Raw genomic sequence first — 17,463 nt, forward strand, 5'->3', positions numbered from 1 at the left:
GCCATGGTAAACTGAGACCTGATGGTTGCGAGGCCTTGGTGCAGGAAATCGATTGTCTCTTTTAGGGGGATGTATACCTTCACTCCGATGGCGCTGTGCCATCCTTTCAGATAGTCGTTGAGCTTCGGCCTTCCCCCTTAGCCAGTTGGAGAGGTCGCGGAGGTTGTACGGGTTTAGGCTGTTTGTGTTAAGGCGACCTTGAACCTGTAGATCAGGGGTGCCCACACTTTTTTGGCTGGTGAGCTACTTTTGAAATGACCAGCTCACCGAGGTCTACCAACCAAAAATAAAATCCAAAATTGCAAGGGTTGCTGAATAACACGTTTTATTTATACATGGGATAATAGGGCTGCAACAAACGACTAATTTGATAACCGATTAATCTATTGATTAATGAAACGATGAATCGACTATTCGGACTATTACTGTATGCCTTTTACAATTTCTCAAACGCTCTTATTTAGCCATCAACTTTTAGATTTAGCTTGAGGTTGTTTTACGCATGTGGAAACTAACAATGAAGACAATAAAGATGAATACTTGATTCAAAAATACATATATTATTAAATTAACTTAACAAATTGTGAACAAAATTAACATTGCTTTTTATTTAAATAAAATAAATTGTTTGTTTGTTTGTAGCCTTTATTTAACCAGGTGAAAGCCCCTTGAGATCAAAAGATCTCTTTTTCAAGGGTGACCTGCAAAAAATATATATATTTCACATTAAAAGAAACAACAATGTTTTAACAAATCGTATTAAATAATCTGATGACAGAACTGTAAACAGAATAGCTGAAACTTTAACAAAATAAAGAGTAACTCTGTTACCTCTCATCATTAACCCATGTTTGTATAATTGTGTTAACTCTGTGTGGTGCTGCTAGCATACATAACACCTGACGTGGAAACGTTACTCGTGGATGGGGGGGGCTACAGAGTTACTAGAAAGACAGTCAAACCCGGTGCATTCCTGCGTCTGAATGTGGTGCACTTTTGCTAAATGTTTCGACAAATTGCTCGTGTTACTGCCCTTACAAGCATTGTCCACCTCAAGACAGGTAACATTTAACCACACATTGGAGAGCTTCTCTCCGCCATCTCCTCCGTGTGTGTGTTGCTGCATGTAGCAGCCGCGTGTGTGTAAACTGCCCCGCCCCCTCGCACACAGACGGGAGAGAGATCTCGTCTGGATTGGAAAGGTTGAAAATACACCGACCATAGACGCATTTGTTTGTCTTTTTGCATGTTAGAAACTAGTTGGCGACACTAAGACTGCGAGATAATGTTTGTGTAGCAATAATACCAACCCAGTCTCATGGCATTTCGTGTTCACCAACACGATTTTTAATCTATTGATTCGTGTTCACCAACACGATTTTCCCCTTTTTTTCGTGTTGCACAGCACGATTTTAAAAGCAATGTATTTCTACTGGTAATGTGTTTCGTGCCTGCAGCACGTCTTTTTCTCCGGTCGGGTCGTGGAAGACCAGAAGCTGTGTGGTTCATAAAAACATGTTCTTACTCAATAGCAAGCCACAATTATTGCTTTTATTTTAAATCGTATAATTTCGGACTTTTGTTGCCGTCTGTGAGGAAAATAAATGGGGCTCAGAGCCTCAGGATACTGAAATCTGTATTTTTTAAATCTTTTTTTCCTTCTAATTTGTTATTCTTTTCAAAATAACACACTGTTATTTACTCACCGATAACACACAATTATCCTTGCTTTTATTTATTGGTTTAATTCCATAATCTCGGGCTATTTTGGCGTCCGTCAGGAACTGAATTTCAAAATAAAAATAACCGGAAACAGACATAGGCATTTCGAGCGATTACCCAAGATCCTCAGCTATGGTTTAAGCTCGCTGATTGGATGTTTTAGCCGCAATGCATGCTGGGAATTGGGGTTTATATGATATGAAATCCGGAAAACATTTAAAAAGAATAAAATAATACTTAATTCCGAGTGTTCTTGCTTTTCTCTTTGAAAGTCATCACATTACGGCATTGTAATACACGGTTCAGCTGCATTACATATTACAGATCTGCCGTAGTTCTTTATTTATAGAGCCCTGATGAGAAGACCTTTGGAAAAACTGGAAGAAATGCCGCCGAAACTGAATACTTGACGTGGATCATAAATATATCAACAATTAAACAACATCTTCAATTTCTCTTCACACAATACGTCTCCTTGCAGTATCAACACTAATTCGGCTGACTTTTACATTTTATCTAATTCATAGATAGGTTATATTTACACCATAACGGTGCACAGCTGATATAAAAGGACTTGTAGTTTTTAAAGATATTACTGATTTTCTTTGAATGTAAGAATGTAAATACTGAGTCTGAAATAGTATAGCAATATGCTGTGAAATTATGTGAAAGCATGAATAAAACTACACATCTTCAGATGTTGTACATACATAAGTGTCCTACACTAATAATATAATAAAAAAGTTATTATGGCTGTGTGTACCTTGTGTGCACCGCCTAGTGGTTAAAGCACGTTATTGAATTATTGTTTTTATGTGTTATATTTGATTAAAAAAATATTAAGAGTACATACTTTCATAGGGGGAAAGTAGAAGGTCTGGGATAGAAATATAGAATATAAAAAATCAAGAAGATACTATAAGTGATCTCTACAATAAAACAGTTTAGTGCAGGATGTACAAAGATATTAATAGGAGGAGGTGCAAAACAGAAAAACGAATTAACCTTTATTTAAACATTAAATAACAGATTAAGTTCTTCTTTTAAATAAGAAAACAACTTTGGGGGTATTGTTAGAGATTTGGAGGGATAACTGGTCCGCTTTTCAAATCTCCGCGCGTTCCTATGAAGCTGGTTATAATACAGGAAGGAATCCATAGCTACAAAGTAACCGTTAACAATAATCTACTTTAATGGCAATATGACAATGCAATACAATCATTACAATACAACATGATATATTACAGTTATATTGCAATGCTTAAGGAGTAATGCCGGCTTACTCCTGCTCTAGTCCGCATACTACAGAGCTACTTTCACCCGAGGGCAGCATGTGAAGAAGAGGCCGAACGCCAGGGATCCACCGGATATATACCAGAGTAAGAAGGAGGGGTTTGGTGTTAGGTCAGCTGGTCATCTTTTCAGGTCATCTCATTGGGAGACGCAACGCAGCAGGAAACGCAGCAGGAAACCAAACAGGCTCACTTTCCAACAAAAGGTCTCAAGGCCTGCATACCTACACCTCCCCCACAGAGCCATAAAACCCTGTTTACTCCAACCAGCCCAGAATGTTTATAGCCATTTGTAGTCCTTACATTTATGAAAGGATAAAACAGAGAAATCAATATAAAACACAAACACAGGTATTGTTTGAACAGTATTCACTTAACTGCTACTATTGATAAGCACCAGAGAAACCCAAGGGACCTCTCTTAATATCACAACCACTGTAGCTCGTTCTAAGTTGAATGCAAATCAGGACATGCTCTCACCTTCCCCCATCTTCCTTTGTCCTCAAAAACACATGTCAACAGGCCCCAAATGCAGCTCACAGTTTTACCCAAATTATTCCCATTTTAAGCTTATCCATAGTTTGCTAACATGAATAAATACAAATATAACTCTACAAATCCCCCTTTTTATCTCCTTCTCCAGAGATAAACTTAGACAAGGCATTTTGAAATATACCCACGGTCATTATTTTCTACTGTGTCCGTAAATCCATCCGAAGCTGGTATTTAGAGTACTTGAAACCTTCATGGAGACAGAACACCACTTTCCATGGCAGTGAAGGAACCATGAGGGGGTAGCTGAGTGCTAGAATCATCAGCCCCCCCCCCCCGGAGGAATAGCCCACAAGGACAGCTAATAGGGAGGGGGAGATGCAGCTTGCCCTTCACGGGTAGAACTGATCAGAGCGAAGTAGACTCCTCTGCTGCCTCGACAAGTTCCCTGTGCCGTCCTGGCTTGCCGTGTCTTTGTCTCCCAATCCGCTGACGGCAGCTTCTGGGCTGCCTGCTAGAGAGATGTCTTCCTCCTCCTCGTCCTCCGGCCCGCTGATGGCGGCTTCCGGGTCGATGCTGTAGAGATGTCTCCAGGGTCCTCCTTCTCCGGCCCGCTGATGATGCCTCCCGGGTCGTCTGCTGTAAGGATGTCTCCAGGGTCCTGCTCCTCCAGTCTGCTGCTTCCGAGTAGTCCACGTCTGCCAGGGCCACGTCCGTCCTGATGTCGTCCCCTGGTCCTAGCAGGTGTTTCCCCCGCCGCACACTGGCTCCCGTGGTACGAGCTGTCCCCCTTTTCTCCCAGGCAGACGGCATAAGAGGTCCGCTGGGTCACTCGGTCGGGGTCGGAGAGCCTGGGGTTGAGCCACTTTGTCCTCGTGCTTCTCGGGTCCCCCTTTTGGCGCCGGTGACCTGTGTGGAGAAATCTGATACAACTCCCTCAAGCCTACGCTCAGCTGTTTTGACCCACTTGGAGCCTGTTGGTGGGGTGTCTTGAAACAACAGCCGTCTGTGAACAGGTTTTCCAAATTAATTGTAGCCCTCCTATCTGCCAGTGCAGCTTCAGAATCTTAATACTTGGATTGTGCCAACTAAATAAGAACCCCAACATCTTTAGGTAAACTAAATAACATATTTCAATAGCTCTGAATTTCTGACAAGCATCCGTGTTTATTTTTAAATGAAATCCTATTTAAAATCCAAACATAATATGAACTGCTAATGTTTCTGGTAAAGAAACACACTAATGTTATGGATTCAAAAACAACCAAAATCACGATGCTAACAAAGTGAATGATTTCCTGGTGATACTGCTTCTACCTGTCAGTGCTTAGATATTATCACGCTGAAAAAATGAATACAGAATTCCAACAAACTGTCATCAAATGTCTTTCTATTATAAATTTAGGTGAAATGTATATCCCCATAATGACCTAAACAATAAAGTCTATGGCTTTTACTTCTTTACCAGGCTAGTTACATGATGTTGTCTAAATTAAATTCTGTCTCAATACACTACTATGTTTTAGCTTTAACTGTAATATGTTCTTTCTACATTTCAAACCTCAGTTACTCTAATGTCTGTTAAAATATTACAAAATTGTTTCATTATCACAGGTCAACTTCTTCGGTTTCACAGTAGCCCCTTGGCCACTGCTTCTTTGTTACCTGCTATAATTCAAATCAATATTTAGAAACATCTCAACATTCATCAAACAGTATCTTACCCCCCGATATGGAGCAGGTTAATTACATTCAATGCTCAATCCTTAAAAGAAAAATGTAAATTGTGAATTTTACAGCCATGTTGACATTTATACATTATACTCACTCCCCCCTTTTACACATGAAATAATGTGTAACAAAAGCCTGTAATGGGAGGGGAACAAAAACTGTCAGGTAATTGGTTAGGAACATAACGAACATTATTATCATTATTTCCACAGTGAACACTTCAGTGAAAAGAAGTGTTCCTCTCCGTCCTTCAGGCCTAAAAGAAACAGAATCTTCAGATTGTAGTTTTACATTTGCAAACCGCCAACTCATGTGAGAGGAAAATATCACATGTGCGGTTTCCCCTTTTTGTGGAATTTTTAGGAAACCTCTCGTTTCCCTTGGAGCTCCAAAATAATATGTTAGTCCAAAAACATGCTTGGTTGGTTATTGTTTTAGAATCATGCAGTTACACTGATCACATGCCGGCATACATTCACACTCACACTGTCTGGTTGTCATGTCAAGTTTGGTCAGGTTCACCCCAGAGTCAGTCATCCACAGTGCCTTGTCAAGTTACACTGTCGGTCAGGGTCAAAGGTCAGTTGGTCTCCGTCTTTTTTGGCCATGTGTCGTGCTCTGCAGAGACTTTGACATTTCAGCATAGGCCAGTATCCTTTGTCTACAAAAATATGTCACGATTTCAACTATAATTTTCAAGATGATTCTCACTTGTCATTGGGACTTCCGCCTCCCACTTTTCCTGAAACTTGGTACAAAACTCACTCCCTTCGAGTACCACTACTACAGCAATCCATTTACACCTAATTAGTATTAAAATGTCTAATGATCTATTTCAGAAACTTTTGTACATAACTATTATCTTGAGTCAAAACATTACTAGGATCTGTGTCGCTCTGCATTTCATAGCTCATTATAATTCTGGTCTACTTAAAAAACGATGTTAAACTCTTTAGCAGTGTGTGGAACCTTGGGTGTCCGAACATGCAACAATTACTCCCTCCTTTATCAAGGATTTAAAACCGAAGTCTGGTAATAACTATGCCATAATGGTGAAATCAACACTTTAGATTGGAATTTAATATGTGGCTTGGCACTAGCCATTAATACAAACAAAGATTTGTCCTATAGAGTGGTTCCTAAAACTATCCTTTTAATGGTGATCAATATTGTAACCAATGAGATCACTACTTTATTCACACGTGAATAAAAATGTCTTAAAGAATGAATTGTTAACATGATGAAAATATTGAAGAATATGGTTCTACTCTGTCAGTGTGTTTTAGGATGATTATCATTTTACTTTAATATTTTCCTCTTTACTGCTATTTTTAATTTACCAAATGATTAATAAATCTTTCTGTCTTTACGCATTTATGAAGTTAATTCAAGTTATTTAAATGTGCGTTTCGTGAATAAGTGTGTTTATGTGTAACTCACTCATTCCCGTTCTCCTTTCCTCCTCCCCTGGTTTTCTCAAGCCGTGACCCCGGCCTCCTCACTTCTAATCGACCATGCCAACTCCTCTGATTCTGTCTTCTCTTCAGTCCATCAGCTGTTGAATCCATCCGCTGTAACTTTTGTAGGCCGCCATTGGCCCAGTCACATCTGCAGCCCCATCATGCCACTGTTGTTGCACTCCTCCTTCACAGTCTCTCTGCTGTTTTTATGGAGGGCGGATTCTGCTCTCATGTCTATTGTGCCAAATCTCGCGGCGCAGTTTGGAACTTCATGTCCTGTTTGAGGGACCGATGAGAGTATCTCTCTGTATGTCAGCATGCTGGTTTGGTTCTGGATGCCACAGGTGGAGATAGTTCTGGCTGCAGTCTTGATGTAGTCTTGTTGTTGTTGTTGGTTCAGCTCTGGTTCTCTGTCTGTACGATGGAGAAGGAGGAGTCTCCTGTTGGGTTAGGTCTCGTTGTCTGCTTGGAGGGTCGGGATCAAAGCCTTTCTAACTCAGAGGGGGAGTCCAGGTCTCGGGACGCATTACCTATAAGAAGTCTAGCACACTGAGGTTAAATAAATCCAACCCTTTCCACTCTGTCTCTTTCTAATCATACTATCTGTCTTAGTTGTTAAATGCCATCTAAACAACATAATTAATGTCTACTTATGATATTACAAAAACTAACTCCAAAAATTGTTTCATCCATTGTTACATATTTACCCAACACAACTCTGAAATACTTACATGTTTCCAGCATCACATATTCCACACACTATGAAAGAACATCTCCATATCTTCTCTCATTTTAAATCCCACTGTTACTTCGAACAATAGTAAACCTGCAGAGCACACCAATCGGATCACAGTAATGAAATTTGAATCAAGTGTAGGCCTATGTCTTCTTTCTGAACATTTATTTATATTGTCTACATTTGCAAACAGTTCGAGTGTAAAATGTGTTTTGCACAATGTATTTACACTCTACAGATTCTTGAGTTTACTCATCTCCTGGTGCTGTCGTTGTAAAAAATGTTCAATCCCTTATTGTTTTGTACCAGTTTACCAAACAATACCGGCCAGCAATGTAATGATTAAACTCTAAGCTCGCATAAGTTTCAAGGGTGTGATACCCCCTTTCAGCCACTAGATGGCAGCAGAAGAAGTTTCAAGGGTGTGATACCCCCTTTCAGCCACTAGATGGCAGCAGCAGAAGTTTCAAGGGTGTGATACCCCCTTTCAGCCACTAGATGGCAGCAGCAGAAGTTTCCAGACAAAGGGAAACGCTCTACCTTGGTTTAATATATAACAGACCTCTGGCTTTAAGCTTTTAGCATTGGTCTGTTATTTAAACCCCAGTTTTAAACGGCGACTCGATCTGATATATCGAGTTTTCAGGTTTTGCCGTGCAGGATTCAAACCTCGCATTCACACAAACTGCACCATTTCTACGCCACTCAGGAATAAACACCTGCAGATCCGCGCCAAACTGCTCTATTTTACGTCACGCAGGACTTTCGTCTACCTGTCGATCCACGTTTACGTTTTGTATATAACTTTCCTAACATAGTAAAATATGCATTGTATATTCCATTTAAACTATAAAAACACTGTGAAACGCCTACAGACAATCCTAAAGTTTTAGCATATCCAATTACAGACAGGCGACTTTCATCGTCTGCTTACCTTATTTGCAAAGTTGCAGAGTCCTGCTGATTGTCTGAGATGTTTGAAAGCGTCTGAATTCTTCCTCAGCTTCGTTATAGACGTCGGGTCACCATTTTGTTAGAGATTTGGAGGGATAACTGGTCCGCTTTTCAAATCTCCGCGCGTTCCTATGAAGCTGGTTATAATACAGGAAGGAATCCATAGCTACAAAGTAACCGTTAACAATAATCTACTTTAATGGCAATATGACAATGCAATACAATCATTACAATACAACATGATATATTACAGTTATATTGCAATGCTTAAGGAGTAATGCCGGCTTACTCCTGCTCTAGTCCGCATACTACAGAGCTACTTTCACCCGAGGGCAGCATGTGAAGAAGAGGCCGAACGCCAGGGATCCACCGGATATATACCAGAGTAAGAAGGAGGGGTTTGGTGTTAGGTCAGCTGGTCATCTTTTCAGGTCATCTCATTGGGAGACGCAACGCAGCAGGAAACGCAGCAGGAAACCAAACAGGCTCACTTTCCAACAAAAGGTCTCAAGGCCTGCATACCTACACCTCCCCCACAGAGCCATAAAACCCTGTTTACTCCAACCAGCCCAGAATGTTTATAGCCATTTGTAGTCCTTACATTTATGAAAGGATAAAACAGAGAAATCAATATAAAACACAAACACAGGTATTGTTTGAACAGTATTCACTTAACTGCTACTATTGATAAGCACCAGAGAAACCCAAGGGACCTCTCTTAATATCACAACCACTGTAGCTCGTTCTAAGTTGAATGCAAATCAGGACATGCTCTCACCTTCCCCCATCTTCCTTTGTCCTCAAAAACACATGTCAACAGGCCCCAAATGCAGCTCACAGTTTTACCCAAATTATTCCCATTTTAAGCTTATCCATAGTTTGCTAACATGAATAAATACAAATATAACTCTACAGTATCTATCTACAGATAAATATTAAGCCTGACAAAGTACTTAATGTCTAATATATTGCTTTCCTGCAATGTTAACTATGTTGAAGCACTTATTTTAACTGATATTATACATATGAATTATACTCTCATGTATGTAGATAGAATAAGAAATGTGCAGAATATGACAGTTTAATGGTGGAGGTATACACACATATTGATAGATGTTGAGGAACCTGTGACCCAAGATTTTCATTCATTTTATACACCGTAGTTGTGTATATGATATGTCAATAAACCTTTGAAAATCTTGAAAGAGATGTGCAAAATAGCCATAATATACAGTCTTTAATTAACTATTAGTAGAGAATAATGAGTAATGAATATACTTTATTACTCGTTTCCATTCATGTCAATTGCAGATAAATGTTTAGTCTTCTCAAGCACCAACTATCAAATATCTCTCCTGATTGTTGGCACTTGACAATCACCTTACCTGAATTTTACTCAGGTGTAACTAAAGTCTGATTTAAGGGTTGTTTATATTTCACATCATTAATCAGAATCTGCAAAGTAACTCAAATAAATGTAGTGGAGTAAAAATACCAGGTTAACCTCTGAATTGTAGTAGATTAGAATTACAAAGTAACAATGAGCTGTCATGTGGGTATATATTAATACTGCGCATTATGGACACAAGCGATTTTCACCCATTTATTAATTATATGTTTTACATTTGATAACACCAATGTGTTTAATACTGGCAACTTCTAATTGTGGGAAAAACGAAAACGTTCAGTAGAGACGTCCCATAGAACATTTTGCGAAACACAATAGCCAGCATGTGTAGTTCTGGGGGGGGTGGGCGTTCGATTCCAGTTTTGGATAGTCTGGCGTGGTTTCGTTACATTTCAAACAGCTGTTTGACGCTCGGCGTAACCTTGGCGCACTGCCACTCCAACATCCAATCCCAGAGCTTGAAGATTAATCACGGGGACTGTAGTCCTAAACGATAGCTGGGGATTATGGGTAGTGTAGTGTCTTCGGCCATCCTAAACTCCTAGAGACCTACGTCTGTTTCCGGTTATTTTTATTTTGAAATTCAGTTCCTGACGGACGCCAAAAAAGCCCGAGATTATGGAATTAAACCAATAAATAAAAGCAAGGATAATTGTGTGTTATTGGTGAGTAAATAAAAGTGTGTTATTTTGAAAAGAATAACAAATTAGAAGGAAAAAAAGATTTAAAAAATACAGATTTCAGTATCCTGAGGCTCTGAGCCCCATTTATTTTCCTCACAGACGGCAACAAAAGTCAGAAATTATACGATTTAAAATAAAAGCAATAATTGTGGCTTGATATTGAGTAAGAACATGTTTTTATGAACCATGCAGCTTCCGGTCTTCCACGACCCGACCGGAGAAAAAGACGCGCTGCAGGCACGAAACACATTACCAGTAGAAATACATTGCTTTTAAAATCGTGCTGTGCAACACGAAAAAAAGGGGAAAATCGTGTTGGTGAACACGAATCAATAGATTAAAAATCGTGTTGGTGAACACGAAATGCCATGAGACTGGGTTGATAATACATGACCTTTCTCTTTCTCAACTCGCTACTCGGAGGGAAGTCGCTGTCATATGTCTTTGGCAGAGCGACGCTTGCTTTACAAATAAGGCAAATAACCTTTGAATGTGACATCACAAACAAATATTCTTCCTCCCATTCTGGGTGGAAATGGTATGTTTTTTGCTTTTTGCTCGGTCCCGCACTCATTTTGTTGTTTGTCTCTTTAACTTAATTTTTTTATTTTTTTATTAATGACTCGCGATCTACCAGCATTGCCCCCGCGGTCGACGTACTGGGCACCTCTGCTGTAGATGCTCCACGAAGCCGTCCCTTAAATGGTTAGGGAGCTTGCTAAGGAGCCGATCGACATGGCCAGTCGACATCACTTCCATCCCGTTGGGTCCCTCCAGCGACGTCAGCATACCTACTAATAGGTCAACGCTTAGCGCGAAGCTCTGGAATGCTTTGGTATCTCCAGCTTTGAGGTCAGGAGAGTTCAGGAGAGTTCAGTATAGTTGCGATCTCGCTTTGTACGAGCTGGTGTGGCTGTCCATATTGCCGCTGTAAGGCCTGCATGGCGGCCGTGTAAGGCTGGGCGTAATGCCTGCAGGACTGGGCTATTAACTGGGCCTCAGCCAGAACTAGTTGTTCCATGAGAACACGGTACTTGTAATGTTCAGACAGTTCAGTGTGGTCACTGAGTAAGTGGTCCAGCGCCATCTTTAGGTCAGTAAATTCTCTCTCGCTGTCACGCACCAATTTAGGCAGTTTAGGTACTGGGACTGGCTGTCTAGGAGGCAGGGGGGCACTTGACCCGTACAGTGACTGCTGTGGTTGAACGGAATACTGGACTGGCAGGGCTGGTACAGGCTGCTGCATTAATGGAGCAGGAGTGGAAGGCACTAGTTGATAGGCTGGCTGAGCCGATGGGCCAGGCTGCAGTACGCCAATTTTAGATGACCCTGCTGGTACTGCGGCTGCTGGTACTGCGGCTGCTGGTACTGCGGCTGCTGGTACTGCGGCTGTTGGTACGCATACTGTGCCGGAAGGACAGGCAGAGACTGATACGCTGCCTGCTGGGGGACATCAGACTGTGTATAAGGTGAAGGCGCTACAGACCAGTTGTGTGGCACGTAGGAAGATTGCTGAGGCATAACCACTGGATGTTGGGTAGCTAGTAGCTGGTGAGCCGGGTACAGCGCTGGTGCGTACTGCGGTTGATATGGTGGTTGGACAGGTGCAGCCGGAACATATTGGTTTGCTGCGGATGTCGTCGTCATAAACTGATATGGGATTTGTGTTGCCGCCTGCATGCTGCCATACATGGTTGCCACAGGAGGAGGTACAGGCTGGTATGGCTGGTGAGCAGGCTGGTACCCTGTAGTTGTCAGCAGTTGTTGGCCAACGTGACCGGCTGCCTGCATCCCTTGGACGATAGGTGACGACATGACCATGCTTCTAGCCAGAAGTGCTGTTGTCTTAGAAACAGCTCCCAACAACCGTGCAGATGTGACTGTTGGTGGTAGAGATTGAGTCAATATACTTCTCTCCTGATTCTGACTCGGCATGAAGGCTTGAGACTGGAATGTCGCTGTAGTCGTGCACAGCAATGTTGTCGTTGGCAGCTTACCCTGATGATTGATGGATAACGGCTGCTGCTGTAAGGTGCGGTTATCTGCTTGTGAGTCCAACCAGTTTGAGTGGGTTGGAGGTGTATGTGACGAGAGGGGGCCAGATCCGTTCTCACTGAGGCTGTATTCTGACGATTGGTGACTGTAGCAGCTCGGCTCTGAGGGAGATGGCAGTCGAGGCCTCACACACATATTCTGCAGGTCAGGCATGCTGCTAGCATAAGGTGCCATGTCCCACAAATTTGCCTTATTTGCTGCTCCTGGCAAGGAGTAAGAGGGAGGGCGTCCAATTGCAGTGTGTAGCTGGTCACTCTCAGCTGCTAACCCGGTTTGCAGGCTAAGTGACCGCAGCTGACGCACACTGTCATATTGGAGGGGGGTAGGATTAGGCAAGAGAGACTGTGGTAAGCTGACCTTATAGCCTTGCAGGTGTGTTGGAAGCTGTCGCTGTCTTCCTCCATGAGCTCCAATCGTAGCTGTTTCTGTTTCCTGTACATCCATGGCGCTGTCGTGGGTGAAGCTTTCCGGCTCGAAGGACCAATATTGGGGAATCTTATGTTGTGGGATGTTTGCGCCGGAGCCGCTTCATCCAGAAATAGCACTCCGTTTAGAGAGTTCACACGGAGACAAGGAATACAGTCTTTGGACTTTAATTAGCTTGAATGCTTCTTACAACAGCTATAGCAGTATTGAATCATTAATGAATGTAGAATGATTGCATCATTTTCTTCACTGACGCACATGGTAAACAAACCGCTCGAGGACCCGCAGCTGCCCACTCTAGCTGTCCCCAAATGTGCCCGACCAAAAACACAAACGATACAACGCAGACTAAAGAAAACAAGAGGAATTTACAACACCCTGTTTATTTGGAATATCATACAATTTTGAAACCAATAAGTCTTCCAACTCATATGACCAAATAGGCCGATTGTTCAGGCCCTTATTACGACCAAATATGTTGTTTGTTCAAGCGCTTAAAGAGCCTGTGACAGCATCCCAACAACTGTTGTGCAATGAAATATTGGGCTACTAGTAATCTCGAACCGTCAATTTAAAAAAGAAAAAGCGATACCGTTCCGTTAAATATCAATAATTTCGAACATCGCGGGGAAATTCCTTCGACTCATTTTGAAGTTTGGGGGGAAGCCGGAAGTGACGTCAATGCGGGAACGCTTCACTGTGCGGCGAGAGAGCCAAACACGGACAAAGTGTGTTGTCATGCGTAGAAATGGTGAATTACTGAGTTTAGGCACGTTAATAACGTTTTAATGAAGTTGACTACAGTATATTCATATTTGTCAGTGCTTTCATGTCAATTTGGCGAACATAAACATAAATGATCGTGGTGAAGATGATGATTACATTAGGATTAAAAATCGGTAGTGAGAGCTACTGAATTTCCTCCCGTAGGATGTGATATAAAAACAAATCGATTATTTTTGTAGTTGTAAACTCAAGTGGATGAAACTACATTTATTAGTGCTTTCATGTCAATTCGGCGAACATATGATACATTAAATGATCGTGAGAATGATGATTAAAAATCGTTTGTTTGAGCCGGTCTGCATTTCCTGATGAGAAAACAAACCGATGCTTTTTGTAGTTGTAGTACACCAACATGGATTAAACGTGTGGTTTGTTACCACAATGTTGGGGAAATTAATGGATAAAATGCACGGATTATTATTATTATTATTCCCACTCCGATCGGGACACTAGGTCCACCGTTTCCCCGCAGCGAGGCTCCCCCTGTTGACAGTTTACGTGGGCTGGGTGCAGTGGCGGACTGGCCATCGGGACGAATCCCGATGGGCCGGTACCGAAGTGGGCCGGTCGGATAAGTCACTAGCACATCCCCCATAGGCGGCGCGTGAGGCTCAGGTTTGGGAGGACTAAATAACTTTTGTTACGCCTCCGGCGTCTATAGAAAAGAGATCAACTCAGTGTGCGGAGTTTAAATCTCTCAAGTCATATTACAGCAGGGCCGGACTGGGACAATAAATCAGGCCGGGAATTATACACCCAACCAGGCCACTACCAGTTTTATTTTGTGTAATTTTCCTGGATTTATTTGTCAATATTTACAGCGTTGCTGCCCATAGTGATAGCCATAAACTTTAAAACTACCCCAGAATAAACATATGGACATGGATTACAATTTTTTTTTAAAAGTGTAAATCTATTTAGGAACCTATCCATGTGAACATATTTTAAGTGGAGGTGGACCTCAAATCCTCTAGGGGGGTCGGGGGGCATGCTCCCCGCGGAAGATTTTTTTTTTAAATGTTGGACTTAAATGCATCAATCTGGTGCACTTTGAGGGGGAAATAAAGAGACTACACCCATATGAAACAGAACTGTATACATTTAAATAATCATAAAATCATAAGAACATGGCCATAACCAATAACATACCATATCCAATATGAAAAAACATTGAAACTTGTTTATTTATTTGTTTTTGGTTCATTTATAGTTAGCATGGCATAGTGTGTCTGCTCCTGAACCAGCCTCACCTGTCTCCCTCCTCTCCCCCTGCTCCTCTTTGAGGCAGCAGCAAAGACTAGTTTTAGCTCTCAACAAGTTTTTTAAGTTTATCCTACCTTTTTTCACCTAGTTAACTTTTTTTTGTTGTATTATTCATGCATATTGTACTAATCACTCCCCCTTCAAATGGAAATATGTGTTTACATAAATGGTGACCAAACCGTTTGAGACCCACAGTGAACTTAGACTAAGTTAACTATCTAAACACTCAGAGAGTCCTTTACCTCACCTGAGTTGTAGTTATCAGTCTCTCAGTCTGACAGGAGAGGACTCTCCTCCACCTTGTTGACAGCTCATTCCGTTAGCGCCACTAGCTAGCACCGGATGCTAACAACAACAATACACGTAACCAGTGCACGCGCTTTCTCTCTCGCTTGCTCGCGCCACACATACACACCCTCCCGAGCTTGAATGACACGAGACCAATCGAGGGCATTAGTGCATGATCTGTATGAAAGTGGCCATGTCGACAGGCCACATCATGTAGACCGCCAGTCACCCTCTGTGAGGCAGAGTCAGACCCACATTTGCGCAGCGTTGCGTTCACAATACATACAAAAAATTCCTCAAGCCAGCAGGCCACTTAACAGGCCAGGCCATCGGGAAACCTCCCGGTCCTCCCGATGGCCAGTCCGGGCCTGTATTACAGGATAAAGGAAATACAGTTTAAACTGCCGTATGCAGAGAAGACGCCGACGTGTCGCACTTATCATTCATATTACATCATCAATCAGATCATCGATCATATAATATCATAATATATCATATATTTCCTTATCTGAGTCAGCTTCTCCAGCCGTATCTAGCCGTGCAACACTCACAGTGTCACATACTGTATGCAGAAGTATTATTTTAAGCAACACATTATGTTGACGAAACACTCGAGTCAAATGTAATTAAAGTCAGATCCACTCGTGTCTTAGACGTGAACGCGCTCTCAGCTGGTGAGAGAAACCCTGGCTTGATTTACCGAGTTGATAACCAGCGTCGTAGGACCGCTTAGCGAGATCTCGTTTATTAGTTTGTTGTTGTTAGTTTGTTTGTTACTCAAACATATCCAGGGTCTGTTGAACTGGCTTCGTAGTACAGGGCACAGGTGGCTAGCAGCGCTAATGTCAAAGACACAGACATTATACATTATATTTGTATTTTACCAGGATGCAGTGACACAAATATTTACATATTTACATTTACTATCTACAGCACCCGCCGCCCCTGACATCCCCCACTCCCCCCGTTGACAATTTACTAGCGGTACCGAAGTGGGCCGGTCGAGAGTCCCGGGATGATTTTTAGTCCCAGTCCACCACTGGCTACATGACCGTATGATCGCCCATATTGACGCACCTAATTCCTAAACTTCTAACAGATACAACATAAAGCGATCCTTCAGCCTCATATGAGCTCTCTCAGACACGTTCAACATTAAACTGTCATCGCTGTCATCGCTTGCTGCTGTGTGCGCCATCGTGCGTTTACATGCAGATGCTGGGATCCTGAACGGTGCAGCTGGAGCGCTGTGCCCGCAATGACGTCACACATCATTTGGCGGGACTTGAAGAATCCCAGAGAAGATCCAGAATATGGTCAACATTGAAGGGCAGATTAATGGTTATCAAAGTACAAATATCCAAAATCAGTTCAGTAACGGTTTTCAAGGGGACAATATTTACTCAAATTGATGGGTTTGGATGATGGGGGAAACTCGTGTCACAGGCTCTTTAATACGTCCTATAATTACGTTTTAAAGTGTTCGCCCTCTAGTGCTCCCGTTGAATGCAAACGTTACTACGGTGGCCCTGAAGTGCAAGACACCACAGCATTTCAGAAAACACAACAGCATTTCAGAAAACACAACAGCATTTCAGAAAACACCACAGCATTTCAGAAAACACCACAGCATTTCAGAAAACACAACAGCATTTCAGAAAACACAACAGCATTTCAGAAAACACAACAGCATTTCAGAAAACACAACAGCATTTCAGAAAACACTACAACATTTCAGAAAACACAACAGCATTTCAGAAACACAACAGCATTTCAGAAAACACAACAGCATTTCAGAAAACACCACAGCATTTCAGAAAACACAACAGCATTTCAGAAAACACAACAGCATTTCAGAAAACACCACAGCATTTCAGAAAACACAACAGCATTTCAGAAAACACTACAACATTTCAGAAAACACTACAACATTTCAGAAAACACTACAACATTTCAGAAAACGCCGCAGCATTTCACATTGGACGGAAAGGGTATTCCTTTAGGGAGAACACTTCTTGTTTGTGATTGGACAGAGCCAGCCAGAGAAGTACTGCTGTGATTGGTTGTTTTTGCTGCCAGTCAAGAAATGACGCTTCGTGATTGGCCCAACACATCAGCCGTTAGCTGTTAGCACACACTCAGAGCTCACAGCTCCTCATATCTGTTC

At 41.9% G+C, this 17,463-nt stretch overlaps 1 protein-coding gene across 1 annotated transcript in view; it reads right to left on the reverse strand.

Annotated features, from left to right (window-relative positions):
* LOC117548844 (myosin heavy chain, fast skeletal muscle) overlaps positions 1-13,201 on the reverse strand; it is a 40,270-nt gene extending 27,069 nt beyond the window's left edge. Inside the window, exon 1 of the mRNA XM_034220339.1 lies at positions 12,891-13,201. The gene's annotated coding sequence lies outside the window, so the exon portion shown is untranslated. The remainder of the gene's footprint in view (positions 1-12,890) is intronic.
* Between the last annotated feature and the right edge of the window lie 4,262 nt (positions 13,202-17,463).

The sequence above is a fragment of the Gymnodraco acuticeps genome, unplaced genomic scaffold, assembly GCF_902827175.1.
Source record: "Gymnodraco acuticeps unplaced genomic scaffold, fGymAcu1.1, whole genome shotgun sequence".
In the NCBI taxonomy this organism is placed as follows: Eukaryota; Metazoa; Chordata; class Actinopteri; order Perciformes; family Bathydraconidae; genus Gymnodraco; species Gymnodraco acuticeps.